This window comes from Oryctolagus cuniculus, chromosome 21 (assembly GCF_051225735.1).
Source record: "Oryctolagus cuniculus isolate XC-2025 breed Fujian yellow rabbit chromosome 21, ASM5122573v1, whole genome shotgun sequence".
NCBI classification, from domain to species: Eukaryota; Metazoa; Chordata; class Mammalia; order Lagomorpha; family Leporidae; genus Oryctolagus; species Oryctolagus cuniculus.
Window position 1 is genome coordinate 29,994,135 of NC_142887.1, and position 15,518 is coordinate 30,009,652.

Below are 15,518 nucleotides of genomic sequence, written 5' to 3' on the forward strand. Positions count from 1 at the left end.
AGAGTTAGACAATGAGAGAGAGAGAGACAGAGAGAAAGGTCTTCCTTCTGTTGGTTCACCCCCCAAATGGCTGCTACAGCTGGTGCGCTGCACCAATCTGAAGCCAAGAGCCAGGAGCTTCCTCCTTGTCTCCCATGCGGGTGCAGGGCCCAAGCACTTGGGCCATCCTCCACTGCACTCCTGGGCCACAGCAGAGAGCTAGACTGGAAGAGGAGAAACTGGGACAGAATCTGGCGCCCCAGCCAGGTCTAGAACCAGGGTGCTGGTGCCACAGGTGGAGGATTGGCCTAGTGAGCTACAGCACCAGCCAATATACCTACTTATACATACACAGGTGCACGTAAAATGGTAAGGTATGAGATGGTGGAATAGTGAGGATGCACACTGATAGTCTGGAAAAAGATAGTTTAATAAAAGTGCAGTTACTGTAGTTTCAGGGAAAGGCTCAGGGAAAAAATTGCAGAGGAAACTCTTCTGGACCTAGTGGATGTAACACGGACGACCTACAGGGAGAGCAAGGACGCCAACGGCTCCGGAGCCCAACCACAGAGTCTACAAATCTGCGCTGGAAGGGGAGGTGAGGCAAACCATCAGTAACCCGAGACATTGGCCAGGAAACGGCAGATAGAACCTAGAGGAAATGAGGCTTGAAGCCCCGCTGGGGAAAGTTCACCAGGCTAACTAGAGGAAAGGGGAAAAAAAAAAGGGACAGGTATGGACGAGTTTCTATCTCTCCACCCACCCCACCAAGGCGAGCAAGACAAGGAGCAGGCACCATTTTGGACATACGTAAAAGCTGCGTGACCTCAGAGCTGCACGTGACCTCAGAGCTGCGCTTGCCCTCAGTCAAACAGAAAAGACCTGACTCTGGAGGGGAGGGGTGAAATAACAGGAGGTTAGGACCTAGTGAATGTGTGGAGCTAATGAAATGAGATGGTGAAAAAAGAGACGGTGGGTGAGAAAAGTCATGGGGTTCACGAGAGTACTCTCCAGAGACACTACAATTCAGTAACCTTGGCAACCAAGTGGGAGACTGCAGGAGAATCTGAGCCCACACTGAGTGAAGCACAGATTCTTTGTGTGATCCTTGGGAAAGAGCAGATGAATGATATACCCACAGGAGCCAGAGATTGAAAGCTGACTACCTTAAATTCAGCTAAGCTGTGTGGTATTACTTCCCTTCTGAATCAAGAGAGAGAGAGAGAGAGAGAGAGAGAGAGAGATTTACCACGCCTAACCTGAGTGTGTCACCTTTGGCACACCCTTAACTCTGAAGAACCAGAAACTCTGGCCACACTGATCTCAAGCCTCTAAGGCTCCTCCAAAAGCAGCCAGTCCACTTGATACACTCATAGTATAACGAGAAGAAAACACCACAGTGAGGGAAGAAGAATTCAAAAACTATCTCCACAATGCCAAGCAACAAACACAGAAACTGAGGGAACAAGAAAAAGGAAGACATTATGATACCCCCAAATGAACAAGACATCCTAAAAGCCAAGATTATGAAGATGATGAGATAAAAGAAATGCAAGATACGGATTATAAAAAATTTATCATTTAGAAGTTTTCAAAAACAAATTCTTGAACTACAGAAATCCTTACTGCACAGGATAGAAAATCTCTCTCGTGAAAAGGAAATTTTAAGGAAGAATCAAAATGAACTGCAGAAACTAGTAGAACAGGAAAGTGTGACAGTGAAGAGAAATCAAAATGAAATGAGGAACTCAATAGATCAAATGACAAACACATTAGAGAGCCTTAAAAACAGAGTCAGTGAAGCAGAAGAGAGAATATCAGACTTAGAAGACAGAGCACAGGAAAGTATACAGTCAAACCAAAGAAAAGAAGAGGAAATTAGAAATCTAAAAAAGATTGTTGGGAGTCTACAGAACACTATTAAAAAACCCAACATTCGGATTCTAGAGTTCCTGAAGGCATGGAGAGGGAGAATGGAATAGAAGGCCTTTTTAGTGAGATACTAGCAGAGAACTTTCCAGGTTTGGAGAAGGACAGAGACATCCTAGTACAGGAAGCTCATAGAACCCCCAATAAACATGACCAAAAGAGATCCTCACCACGACACACTGCAATCAGACTCATCACAGTGAAACATAAAGAAAAGATTCTAAAATGTGCAAGAGAGAACGGGCAGATTACTCTCAGAGGATCTCCAATCAGACCACCGCAGACTTCTCAGCAGAAACCCTACAGGCTAGGAGGGAATGGCAAGACATAGCCCAAGTACTAAGAGAGAAAAACTGCCAGCCCAGAATATTATATCCTGCAAAACTCTCATTTGAGAATGAAGGTGAAATAAAGACCTTTCATGGCAAACAGAAATTGAAAGAATTGGTCACCACTCATCTGGCCCTGCAAAAGATGCTTAAAGATGTGTTACACACAGAAACACAGAACCACGGACATCAATATGAAAGAAGGTAAAGGAAGAACACCTACCAGTAAAAGAGCATGGGAAGCTCAAAGCATATACTCGAAAATATCTCTGGGAAAATGGCAGGGCAAAGTCACTATATATCAATAGTCACATTAAACGTTAATGGACTTAATTCTTCAGTTAAAAGACACTGATTGGCTGATTGGCTTAAGGAACAAAACCCAACTATTTGTTGCCTACAAGAAACACATCTCTCTAACAAAGATGCAAGTAGACTGAAAGTGAAAGGTTGGAAAAAGATATTTCATGGCAACAGAAACCAAAAAAAAGCAGGTGTAGCCATATTAATATCAGACAAAATAAACTTTAACACAAAAACTGTTAAGAGAGACAAATAGGGACACTATATAATGATTAAGGGTTCAATTCAATGGGAAGATGAAACTATTATAAATGTATATGCACCTAATTACAGGGCACCGGTCTATTTAAAAGATATGTTAAGGGAATTCAAGGGAGACTTAGATTCCAATACAGTAGTACTGGGGGACTTCAATACTCCACTCTCAGAAATAGACAGATCATCCGGACAGAAGATCAACAAGGAAACAGCAGATTTAATCAACACTATTGCCCAAATGGATCTAACAGATATCTACAGAACTTTTAATACTACATCTAAAGACTTCACATTCTTCTCAGCAGTGCATGGAACCTTCTCTAGGATTGATCACATACTAGGCCATAAAGCAAGTCTCAGCAAATTTAAAAGAATTAGAATCATACCATGCAGCTTCTCAGACCACAGAAGAATGAAGCTGGAAATTAGCAACTCAGGAAACCCTAGAAAATATGCAAACACATGGAGACTGAACAACATGCTCCTGAATGAACACTGGGTCATTCAAGAAATCAAAAGAGAAATCAGAAACTTTCTGGAAGTAAATGAGGATTACAACACAACATATCAAAACTTATAGAATACAGTAAAAGCAGTATTGAGAGGCAAGTTTATATCAAGAAATTGGAAAGGTACCAAATAAATGAGCTTTCAGCGCATCTCAAGGACCTAGAAAAACTGCAGCAAACCAGACCCAAATCTAGTAGGAGAAGAGAAATAATTAAAATCAGAGAAGAAATTAATAGGATAGAATAAAAAAACATTACAAAAAATCATCCAAGCGAAGAGCTGGTTTTTTGAAAAAATAAACAAAATTGACACCACATTGGCCCAACTAACTAAAAAAAACAAGAGAAAAGACCCAAATCAATAAAATCAGAGATGAAAAAGGAAACGTAACAACAGACACCATAGAAATAAGAAGAATCATCAGAAATTACTGCAAGAACATGTATGCCAGCAAACAGGAAAATCTATCAGAAATGGATAGATTCCTGGACACATGCAATCTACCAAAATTGAACCATGAAGACATAGAAAACCTAAATAGACCCATAACTGAAACAGAAATTGAAACAGTAATAAAGGCCCTCCCAACAAAGATAAGCCCAGGACCAGATGGATTCACTGCTGAATTCTACCAGACATTTAAAGAAGAACTAATTCCATTTCTTCTCAAACTATTCAGAACAATCAAAAAAGAGGGAATCCTCCCAAACTCTTTCTATGAAGCCAGCATCACCTTAATCCCTAAGCCAGAGAAAGATGCAGCACTGAAAGAAAATTACAGACCAATATCCCTGATGAACATAGACGCAAAAATCCTCAATAAAATTCTCGCCAATAGAATACAACAACACATCAGAAAGATCATCCACCCAGACCAAGTGGGATTCATCCCTGGTATGCAGGGATCAACATCCGCAAATCAATCAATGTGATTCACCACATTAACAGACTGCAGAAGAAAAACCATATGATTATCTCAATAGATGCAGAGAAAGCATTTGATAAAATTCAACACCACTTCATGATGACAACTCTAAGCAAATTGGGTATAGAAGGAACATTCCTCAATATAATCAAAGCAATCTATGAAAAACCCACGGCCAGCATCCTATTGAATGGGGAAAAGTTGGAAGCATTTCCGCTGAGATCTGTTACCAGACAGGGATGCCCACACTCACCACTGCTATTTAACATAGTTCTGGAAGTTTTAGCCAGAGCCATCAGACAAGAAAAAGAAATTAAATGAATACAAATTGAGAAGGAAGAAGTCAAACTATCCCTCTTTGCAGACGATATGATTCTTTACTTAGAGGATCCAAAGAACTCTACTAAGAGACTATGGGAACTCATAGAGGAGTTTGGCAAAGTGGCAGGATATAAAATCAATGCACAAAAATCAACAGCCTTTGTATACACAAGCAATGCCACGGCTGAGAATGAACTGCTAAGATCAATCCCATTCACAATAGCTACAAAAACAATCCAATACCTTGGAATAAACTTAACCAAGGACGTTAAAGATCTCTACTATGAGAATTACAAAATCTTAAAGAAAGAAATAGAAGAGGATACCAAAAAATGGAAAAATCTTCCATGCTCATGGATTGGAAGAATCAACATCATCAAAATGTCCATTCTCCCAAAAGCAATTTATAGATTCAATGCGATACCAATCAAGATACCAAAGACATTCTTCTCAGATCTAGAAAAAATGATGCTGAAATTCATATGGAGGCACAAGAGACCTCGAATAGCTAAAGCAATCTTGTGCAACAAAAACAAAGCCGGAGGCATCACAATACCAGATTTCAGGACATACTACAGGGCAGTTGTAATCAAAACAGCATGGTACTGGTACAGAAACAGATGGATACACCAATGGAACAGAATAGAAACACCAGAAATCAACCCAAACATCTACAGCCAACTTATATTTGATCAAGGATCTAAAACCAATTCCTGGAGCAAGGACAGTCTATTCAATAAATGGTGCTGGGAAAACTGGATTTCCACGTGCAGAAGCATGAAGCAAGACCCCTACCTTACACCTTCCACAAAAATCCACTCAACATGAATTAAAGACCTAAATCTACGACCTGACACCATCAAGTTATTAGAGAACATTGGAGAAACCCTTCAATATTTGGCACAGGCAAAGAATTTGTGGAAAAGACCTGGGAGGCACAGGCAGTCAAAGCCAAAATCAACTATTGGGATTGCATCAAATTGAGAAGTTTCTGTACTGCAAAAGAACCAGTCAGGATAGTGAAGAGACAACCGACAGAATGGGAAAAAATATTTTAAAGATTTATCTATTTGACAGGCAGAGTTACAGAGAGAGAGAGAGAGACAGAAAGAGAGAGAATGAGAGCGAAAACTTTGAACTGCTGGTTCACCCCCCAAATGGCCACAACAGCCAGAGCTCCTCCAAACCAAAGCCAGGAGCTTCTTGTGGGTCTCCCACGTAGGTGCAGGGGATCAAGTATTTGGGCCATCTTCAGCTGCTTTCTCAGGAACATTAGCAGGGAGCTGGATCAGAAGTGGAGCAGCCAGGAGATGAACAAATGCCCAAATGGATGCCGGTATCACAGGCAGGGGTTTTACCTGCTATACCACAGCACTGGCCCTTACATGGATTTGATTCTGTTTTAACCCATTTTTTTCCTACAGTGCTTTAGATTTTCTATTGGTCTGATTCTGGCCATTGCTGTAGCCTCCTACTGAGCTGTGAATCAATTTGTGTTCTAATAACACACAATTTTAACTCTTATTGACTTCTACCACATGTATATTTGCTGCAAGTCCTATACAATTATTATTTTTAAAAATGTCTAAGATTTTAGACATTCTAAAATGTCTAAGGGGCAGCATAGTACCACAGTGGGTTAAGCTCTGCTTGTGACACTGGCATCCTGTATTGGAGTGCCAGTTTAAGTCCCAGCTACTACACTTCTGAGCCAGCTCCCTGGCAAAGTGCCTCAGAAAGCAGCAAAAGATGGCCCAAGTACTGGGGCCCTTGCCACCCATATGGGAGAGCAGGATGGAGTTCTTGCTCCTGGCTTGAACCTTGCTTAGCCCTGGCTGTTGTTAGGGGCATTTGGGGAGTGAACTAGTGAATGGAAGATCTATTTCTCTCTTTCTCCCACTGCCACCCCCCCGCCTTGATCTGTCATTTTGCCTTTCAAATAAATAATGAATCTTTTTCAAAAGAGTTATTTTATTGGGGCCAGCACTGTGGCACAGCAAGTTGAAGCCCTGGCCTGAAATGTCGGCATCCCATATGGGCGCCAGTTCTAGTCCCAGCTGCTCCTCTTCTGATCCAGCTCTCTGCTATGGCCTGGGATATCAGTTGCAGATGGCCCAAGACCTTGGGCCCCTGTACCTGTGTGGGAGACTTCAAGAGGCTCCTGGCTCCTAATTTCTGCCTTCAGATCGGTGAAGCTCCAGCTGTCGTGGCCATCTGGGAAGTGAACCAGCAGATGGAAGACCTCTCTGTCTCTACCTCTCTGTAACTCTGTCTTTCAAATAAATAAAATAAAATCTTTTTAAAAAAGAGGTCTTCCATTCCTCTGGTTCACTCTCCAAATGACCACAATGCCAGAGCTGAGGTGATCCAAAGCCAGGAGCCAGGAGTTTCTTCCAGGTCTCCCACATGGGTGTAAGGGCCCAAGGCCTTGGGCCATCTTCTACTGCCTTCCCAGGCCATAGCAGAGAGCTGGATCAGAAGTGGACTCAAACTGGCACCCATATGGGATGCTAGCACTGCAGGCTGGAGCCTTAACCCACTGCACCACAGTGCTGGCCCCAATAATAAATCTTTAAAAAAATATCTAGGATAATCTTGCCTCCTCACTCCTCTTCTACCACCCATCCTGTTACCAGTGAATTTTAAAATCCTTATATTAAGTTGGAATACTGGGATTTCTATTGGAGTGGTATTCGATTTACATGTTTACTGTGACTAAGTACATGTCTTGTCAGCATTCTTCTGTTCAGGTGCCTGGTGTATTCCTCCATTTATTGCTTCTTGCCTCTTCACTGACCTACACTTTTGGGGGAATTTGTTCCTCTGTATTCAGTGTATCTCATTGAAAGCCCATTGTGTTTTTGAAAACTAGTGATTGGTGGTGTGTAGGCAAGGAGTTTATCTTGTTTAGTTGAATCATCTCTGCCTCACTGAAGACCTCTTTTATTTTTTTTTAAGATTTGTTTTATTTTTTTGAAAGTCAGAGTTCCACACAGGAAGGAGAGGGAGAGGGAGAGAAAGAGAGATCTTTCATCCTCTGATTCACTTCCCAGTTGACCATGATGGCTGGAGCTGCACTGATCTGAAGCCAGGAGCCAGGAGCTTCCTTTGAGGAAGACCTCTTTCCAATTCCCATCTTTTCTTCTCATCCCAAATGTTGGTGAAATCTAAATCATCAATCCTGTTAATTGTTATGATACATTTCATATCCTGTTTAAGAAAATGTTTCTATATTCCAAAGACATGAAGACATTCTCTGAGTCTTTGTCTTTTTACCATTTGTGTTTAGGTCTGTAGCCACTTGGAATTGAATTTTCTGTTTGGTTTGGGGTAGAGATCAAAGTTCAGGGCATTTTCCCATTTGAATATCCAGTTGACCCAGCCAGTACTCTATATCCTCAGGACGGCACTGTATGCTACTTTTGTCATAGTGAGTTATAAGGTTTGTAAGGATTCTATATTCTGTGCTGCTGGTCTTTGTGTCTAGCTTTATGCCAATAGTGTATAGCCTAATTACAATGGCTCTTTAATGAATCCAGATGTCTGATAATGTAGTTTTTAAGCTTTGTGCTACTTCAAGTTTGCTTTGGCTATTCCAGGTTCTTTACAAATGCAAATATATTATAGAATTCGATTACCAATTTCCCTTTCCTCTGCCCTAACATCCATTTGGAATTTTGATTTGGGTAGCATTGAATCTATAAGTATATTTGAATATTATATACCATAAACATGTGCTGTTCTTCATTTACTAAATGTTTTGTAAAATTTCTTCTAGCAATGTTTAAAACTTTTCAATGTAGAACTATTGAGTATCTTTCTTTGGCTTTATACTTAGGTTGTAGATATGTGTGTGTGTGTGTGTGAGAGAGAGAGAGAGAGAGAGAGAGAGTATGAGTATGTACATGCATTATTTAATTTATTTGACAGAGTTACAGACAGTGAGAGAGAGAGATAGAAAGGTCTTCCTTCCGTTGGTTCACTCCTCAAATGGTCGCTACAGCCGGCACTGCACCGATCCGAAGCCAGGAGCCAGGTGTTTCCTCCTGGTCTCCCATGTGGGTGCAGGGGCCCAAGCACTTGGTCCATCCTCCACTGCCTTCCCAGGCCACATCACAGATCTGGACTGGAAGAGGAGCAACTGGGACTAGAACCGGCGCCCATATGGGATGCCGGAGCCACAGGCGGAGGTTTAACCTAGTGCGCCACAGCACCAGTCCCTGTACATGCATTATTATAAATTATATTGTCTTTTTCTTTTAAGACTTATTTATTTATATGAAAGACACAGTTACAGAGAGAAAGGGAGAGAGAGTGAATCATCCACTGGTTCACTCCCCAAATGGCTGCAGTGTCTGGGGCTGGGCCAGGCTGAAACCAGGAACCAAGAACTCCATCTGAGTCTCCCACATGGGTGGCAGGGGTCCAAGCACTTCAGCCATCATCCATTGCTTTCCCTGACACATTAACAAGGAGATGGACCAGAAGCGGAACAGCCGAAACTCCAACCAGCACTTGAAGAAAGCCTGTGTCTTAGATGGTGGCTTGGCTCACTGCACCACAATGCAGGCCCCTAAAAGTTATTTCAGTTTTATTTTTCTCTGGTATCTCTCCTAGATCCAGAAGGTCAACAGCCCTTTGAATAGGGTTATTTTCTCAGCAATTTGTAGGGTTCCCATACTCCTTTATTGTTTATTGTTAGAATTTTATCATTACATAAGCAATGATTTTTAGTTATCAATGTAAAAGATTAAACCTGGTCTTTTCCAAAAGTACTAGTGTTACCGGCTTGAAGTGGATCTTTTGAATGTGATACTGTCCAATAATGGTAACCATTACCATGTGTGGTTATCAAACAGTTAAAATGCGGGTAGTTTGAGTTGAAATGTAATGTAAATGTAAAATGCACTCTGGACTTTGAGGCTTAGAATAAATAAAAAGAATGCAAGCTTGCTAAGTTTTTAATATTTTTATAGTATTATGGTCATATATTGGATTAAATCAAATAAATTAGTTTTGCTTTTCTTTTTTTACATTGTATGTGATTATTAGAGAATTTAAATTGCATTTGTGGCTGATACTATGTTTCTATTAGACAATGAGATTCTACCCCATTTTATGTATTTTATTCTATACATTTAAATATACATGCACTCATATATCAAAATGTATGGCTTTATTTTTCATAAATAGGAAACATGATGTTGTTCTTCAGATTTTTTTAAAATGATTTATTGATTCGAAAGAAAAAACAACAGATCTTTCATCTGCTGGTTACTGCTCAATTGGCCAAAATAGCTAAGTGGCAGCCAGGAGCCAGGAAAGTTGTCCTGGCCTCTCACAAAGTTTCCAGGGGCCCAAGTACCTGGGCCATCATCTGCTGCCTTCCCAGGCACTTTAGCAGGAAGCTGGATCAGAGAGGGAGCAGCTGTGACTCTAACTGGTACTCTGATGTGGGATAGTGGCATTGCAAGTGGTGCCCTAAGCCCTCTGTTCCGCATTGCCAGCCCTTGTCCAAATTTTTTTTCACTTAATAGTTTTGAACTTCTTTTTACACCAGTTCCCATAGACCAACCATATTATTTTGAACTTCTCTGTGGGAGTATGTATTATGGGTATTCATTTATCCACAGATGAGCAGTCATATTTTGTTTTTGCTGTTACAAATATGCTTGCAGTAAAAAGATCTTGTACAAGTCCCTTTGAATTTTTTAAAGATTTATTTATTTTTATTTATTTGAAATCGAGAGTAACAGAGAGAGAGAGAGAGAAGGAAGAGAAAAAGAGAGTTATCTGCTGGTTTACGCTCCAGACGGCTGTAACAACCAGGGCTTCTATAATTTAGAATTAGGTTATCACCTGAGAAGTGAGTTGGCTGAGTCAACAAACTTTATTAAAATTTTTTCTTCTAGCATTATTGAGGTATAGTTGTCAAGTAAAAATTATATCCATTCAAGGTGTAGTGTGATGGTAACATACATGTATACCTTGTGTAAATATTACCATTATCAAATTAATTCAGATATCCATCACCAAACATAGTTACTTATGTGTTTGTGTAGTGAAGACATTTAAGATCTATTCTTGAGGCTGGCTTGTGGTATAGAGTGTAAAAGCTGCCACTTATGATGCTGGAATCCCATATGGGTGCCAATTCGTGTCCCAGCTGCTCTACTTCTGATCCAGCTCCCGGCTAACGGCCTGAGAAAGTCAGCAGAAGATGGCCCAAGTGTTTGGGTCCCTGCCACCTATGGGGAGACCTGGATGAGGCTCTTGGTATCGGCCTGGCTCAGCCCTGACCATTGCAGCCATCTGGGGAGTGAACCAGTGGATGGAAGAACTCTCTCTCCCTCTCTCTCTCTGGAACTACAGAGAGGCAGAGAGAGAGAGAGATTGATTGATTGATTGTTTGATTGATTGATTCTGTATTGGTTCACTCCCAAATGACCATAACAGTCAGGTTCGGGCCAGCCTGAAGCCAGCAGCCAGGAGCTTCATCCAGTTCTCCCACAGGGGTGACAAAGGCTCAAATGCTTAGACTGTCTTTCACTGCTTTTCTCAGACCATTAGCAAGGAGCTGGGTGGGAAATGGACCAGCTGGGACATGAACTGGTACATGTATGGGATGCCAGTGTGACAGGTGGCAGACCACAATGCTGTCTCCTAGAGAAAGAAAGAGAAATCTTCCATCTGCTGGTTTACTCCCCAAATGTCTGCAATTGGGCCAGGCTGAAGCCAGGAGCCAGGATTTTCATCTGGGTCTCCTGTGTGGGTGCAGGTGCCCAAGGACTTGGGCCGTCCTCTGTTGCTTTACCCAGATGCATTAGCAATGAGCTGTATTGGAAGCAAAGCAGCTGGAACTTGAACTGGTGCCCATAAGCGATGCTGGCTTTACCCGCTATGCCACAGCCTTATCCCCCCACCTCAAATATTCTTAATTACAGTCACCATGATCTACATTAAATTCTCCAAAATTTGATCATCTGGTTCCTGAGAGTTTGTACCCTTTGATCATCATCTTCCCACATCTGCGTTCCCCGCCCCTAGCCCTGGCAGCTACCATTCTACTCTCTGCTTCTATAAACTTGACTTTTTTAAGATTTCACATATGCAGGTCTGGCTTATTTCACTTTGTATAGTGTCCTCCAGAGTCATCCATTCTATTAAAAATGGCAAGATTCCTTCTTTTCTTTATCTGAATAACATTCAGCCTTATGGATATTATTGATTATGTATTGTTTTTGTATGTGTCGTATCTTCTTTATCCATTCATCTCTTGATGGACACTTTGCTATTGTAAATGATCCTGGAATGGATATGATGTAAGTATTTCTCTGAGATGCTGAATTCATTTCCTTTGGATATATACCCAGAAGTGGGATTTCTGGGTCATACGGTAGTTTATTTTTAGTGTTTTGAGCCCAAGCACTTGGGCTATCCTCCACTGCACTCCCGGGCCATAGCAGAGAGCTGGACAGGAAGAGGAGCAACCGGGACAGAATCCGGCGCCCCCACCGGGACTAGAACCTGGTGTGCCAGAACCACAGGCGGAGGATTAGCCTATTGAGCTGCAGCGTTGGCCTCTACTAGTTTTAAGATGCTATTTTATTCTCTTCCACTCTCTTGTTTGTGATAAGAAATTAGCCATGATTCATATTACTGCCCTCTTACATAATATATTTTGTTCTTTTGGTTTTCAGCATTTTCTCTTCTTTTTTCAACAGTGTCACAGTGTTGTGTGTGTTGTATGCATGTGTGTATCTCCTGCTTGGGTTTTGCTGAGCCTCTCAAATCTATAAATTAATAGTTGTCATAAAATTTATGCAATTATTACTTTGCCTACTTTTCTATTCCATTCTCTTTCTTTGTGATTCTATTGATATGTATATTAGCCATTTGATATCAATCCACAGATCACGAAGGCTCTGTTTATCAATAATTTTTTTCTGTGGTTTTGAGTTTAGTTCTGCCTTTGTGTTTATTGGCTGTCTCTTCTGCCAATTTCCTAACCATGGGTGTGGCCAACCAGTGAATTTTTCAGTTCCACTAATGAACTGGGATTTAATGTTGGAAATTTGGATCTTTTAAAATATTTTACGGTTTCCAGTTTTCTGTCATGATGTCTCATCTATTCAATGATAGCTATCATTTCCTATTAGACCTTTAATATAGCTGTAATAGCTGCATTGGAGTCCTTTGCCCATTGAAATGTGTGTGAGGCAACTTGGAATCAGTTTCTATTGATTGCGTTAACATTAATTATTTAGAAAAAGTAATGAGCATTTGTAGCATTCCCCTTAGTTCCTTAAAATTTTCACCAACATTGTCTGGATTTAACTAGCTTAAATATTTTTAATGTTTATTTTTTCATCTACTTAAAAGGCAGAGTGAAAGAGAAAGAAGGGTGGTGGGGGGAGCTTCCATCTGCTGGTTCTGTCCTCAGATGCCCACAACATCGGAGGCTGGGCCAAGCCAAAACCAGGAGCCCAGAACCCCATCCAGGTCTCCCATGTGGGTGGCAAGCACCCAAGTACTTGAGCCATCATCTGCCTTCAGGGGTGTGCACTAGCAGGAAGCTGGAGCAAAAATGGAGTAGCTGGAACTCAGATCACATACTCCAATATGGGATGTAGGAGTCATAAGCAGTAGCTTAAGCCACTGTGCCTTAATATCCACCTCAACTTATTGAAGTCTTTAAAACCATGTGCCATAGTAATCTCTCTGAAATGTTTGCAAATGTGATATTCATCAAGAAATTAGTATATGCCATGTACTCTATATCTTAAGATTAACGGCCCTAACTGTAGCCTCCAAATTTGGTGAAAATGTATCCATTATGCAGTAACAAACAAATAGATACTCAGAAGTTGAGAAGTGGGCAGTTGGCATACTAACAAGATGCCAGGTAGAATGTCCCTGTGCCACATCAGAGTGCCGCAGTTCAATTCCTGGCTCCAGCTCCTGATCCCAGTTTCCTGTGAATATACACCCTGGGAGGTAACAGGCAACAGGCGATGGCTCAAGTACCTGGGTTCCTGCCACCCACGTGGGAGACCTGGGCTGAGTTCCATACTCTGAGCTTTGGCCCCCAACCGTCACAGGCATTTAGGGAGTGAACTGGCCTATGGGAGCTTGCTCTGTCTCTGTCTTTCTCTCTCTCTCTCTCTCTCTCTCTCCATCTTTATTTCTCTCTGTCTTGAAAATAAATCAGCAAGTATTTTAAAACAGAAGTAGAAGAAGAAGTCATCATCATCAATGACGTTTGTCCGCAGCCCTGTGACATCCATCTGTGTTTAAGGTCACCCCTGGCTGCTCTGCCCTCACACTCATAAATGGGCACCTGAATCTAAGTGAAGGAACATTGAGTCAATCATTTATGGGTTTGTAGATATTTTTTGGCAGGGAAAAGAACCTATCCAACTCTCATTGATGTTGATTTCAATTCACAGGTTTTTTGTTATAATCTTGTTTGCTGTCACCATTGTCTGGGTCCCTATTATGAACACGCTCCAGAGCGAAACACTCTATGAATACAAGCAGGCAGTCAGGAGTTACTTGACGCCACCCATTACTGCCATCTTCCTACTTGCCATCTTTTGCAAGAGAGTCAATGAGAAGGTGGGTGTCGGCACGGCCACCACATGGGGTGGTGGGAGGGGCTTTGCTTTCACACTGGCATAGGCTTTGCAGGAGTCGCCCTAGGAGGGTGTCTTGCGCTTCCGGAGTTCCCACTGTGGGGTCGTTTGCTCCCTGAGAGATTATTTCCTCCTCGATGGCAAACCTGGTCCAAGCTCCCTCTTGTGCATGGAGGGGAAGGGAGAACTCTCATTCGCTGTCCTGCCTTTATGATGTAATCCACGCTCACCCATGCCTCGGATGGTGCAAAATGGCCCTGATTCTCCCTCACTCACTCATATTTGGCTGTAGGAAGATTTCCTTCTGTTGCTCATGGATGCATTGTGCTCAGAGACTTCATCCTGCACAGAAACAGCCTCCTCCCACCTCCCCTCCTGAGGTGATGATTAGTTTGAGCATCCCTTTCAGCCACACTGAAGTTCAAATGAAATCCCAGTTAATGGTTTGATCACTGCATCCTTAAGACTTCGAAAGCACAATTTGCCCAAAAACAAATGTTTGAGTCTTAAACCTTCTTTTGCGAAACAGCGCAGAGCAGCAGAGCCTTCCCCAGGTCCCTGCGCGGTGCTGAAGGACGCTGTGACCTAGCGCTGCCTACCTGTGGGCCTTGGCCTCTCCGTGCCAGGTCCCAGCTGCTCCAAACAACCTGTAGTTCTGAGGTCCTTCTCCAGCCACTCCCCACCCCATCGTTTGCATGGACCGTTTGCTTTGCCAGAAATATCTGTTTGCTCCCCCACACCTGGCCAGTGCTTTCTTCCAGACTCATCTCAGGGGCTCCGTTCTCCAGAGCAGGGGTGGAGAACGTTCAGCCCGCAAGCCATGTAAAGCCCTGCCAGGGCAACCACAGGCGAGACTCAAAACTCAATACATCCACAGAATTTTGTGATTTTGTGTGGCTTGCAAATGATGTTACAATTACCCAAATGGCGGCCGGCGCCGCGGCTCACTAGGCTAATCCTCCGCCTAGCGGCGCCGGCACACCGGGTTCTAGTCCCGGTCAGGGCGCCGGATTCTGTCCCGGTTGCCCCTCTTCCAGGCCAGCTCTCTGCTCTGGCCAGGGAGTGCAGTGGAGGATGGCCCAGGTGCTTGGGCCCTGCACCCCATGGGAGACCAGGAAAAGCACCTGGCTCCTGGCTCCTGCCATCGGATCAGCGCGGTGCGCCGGCCGCAGCGCGCCGGCTGCGGCGGCCATTGGAGGGTGAACCAACGGCAAAGGAAGACCTTTCTCTCTGTCTCTCTCTCTCACTGTCCACTCTGCCTGTCAAAAAAAAAAAAAAAGAACAATTACCCAAATGGCCCTTGGCATAAAAACATCCCCCCTCCCCCGC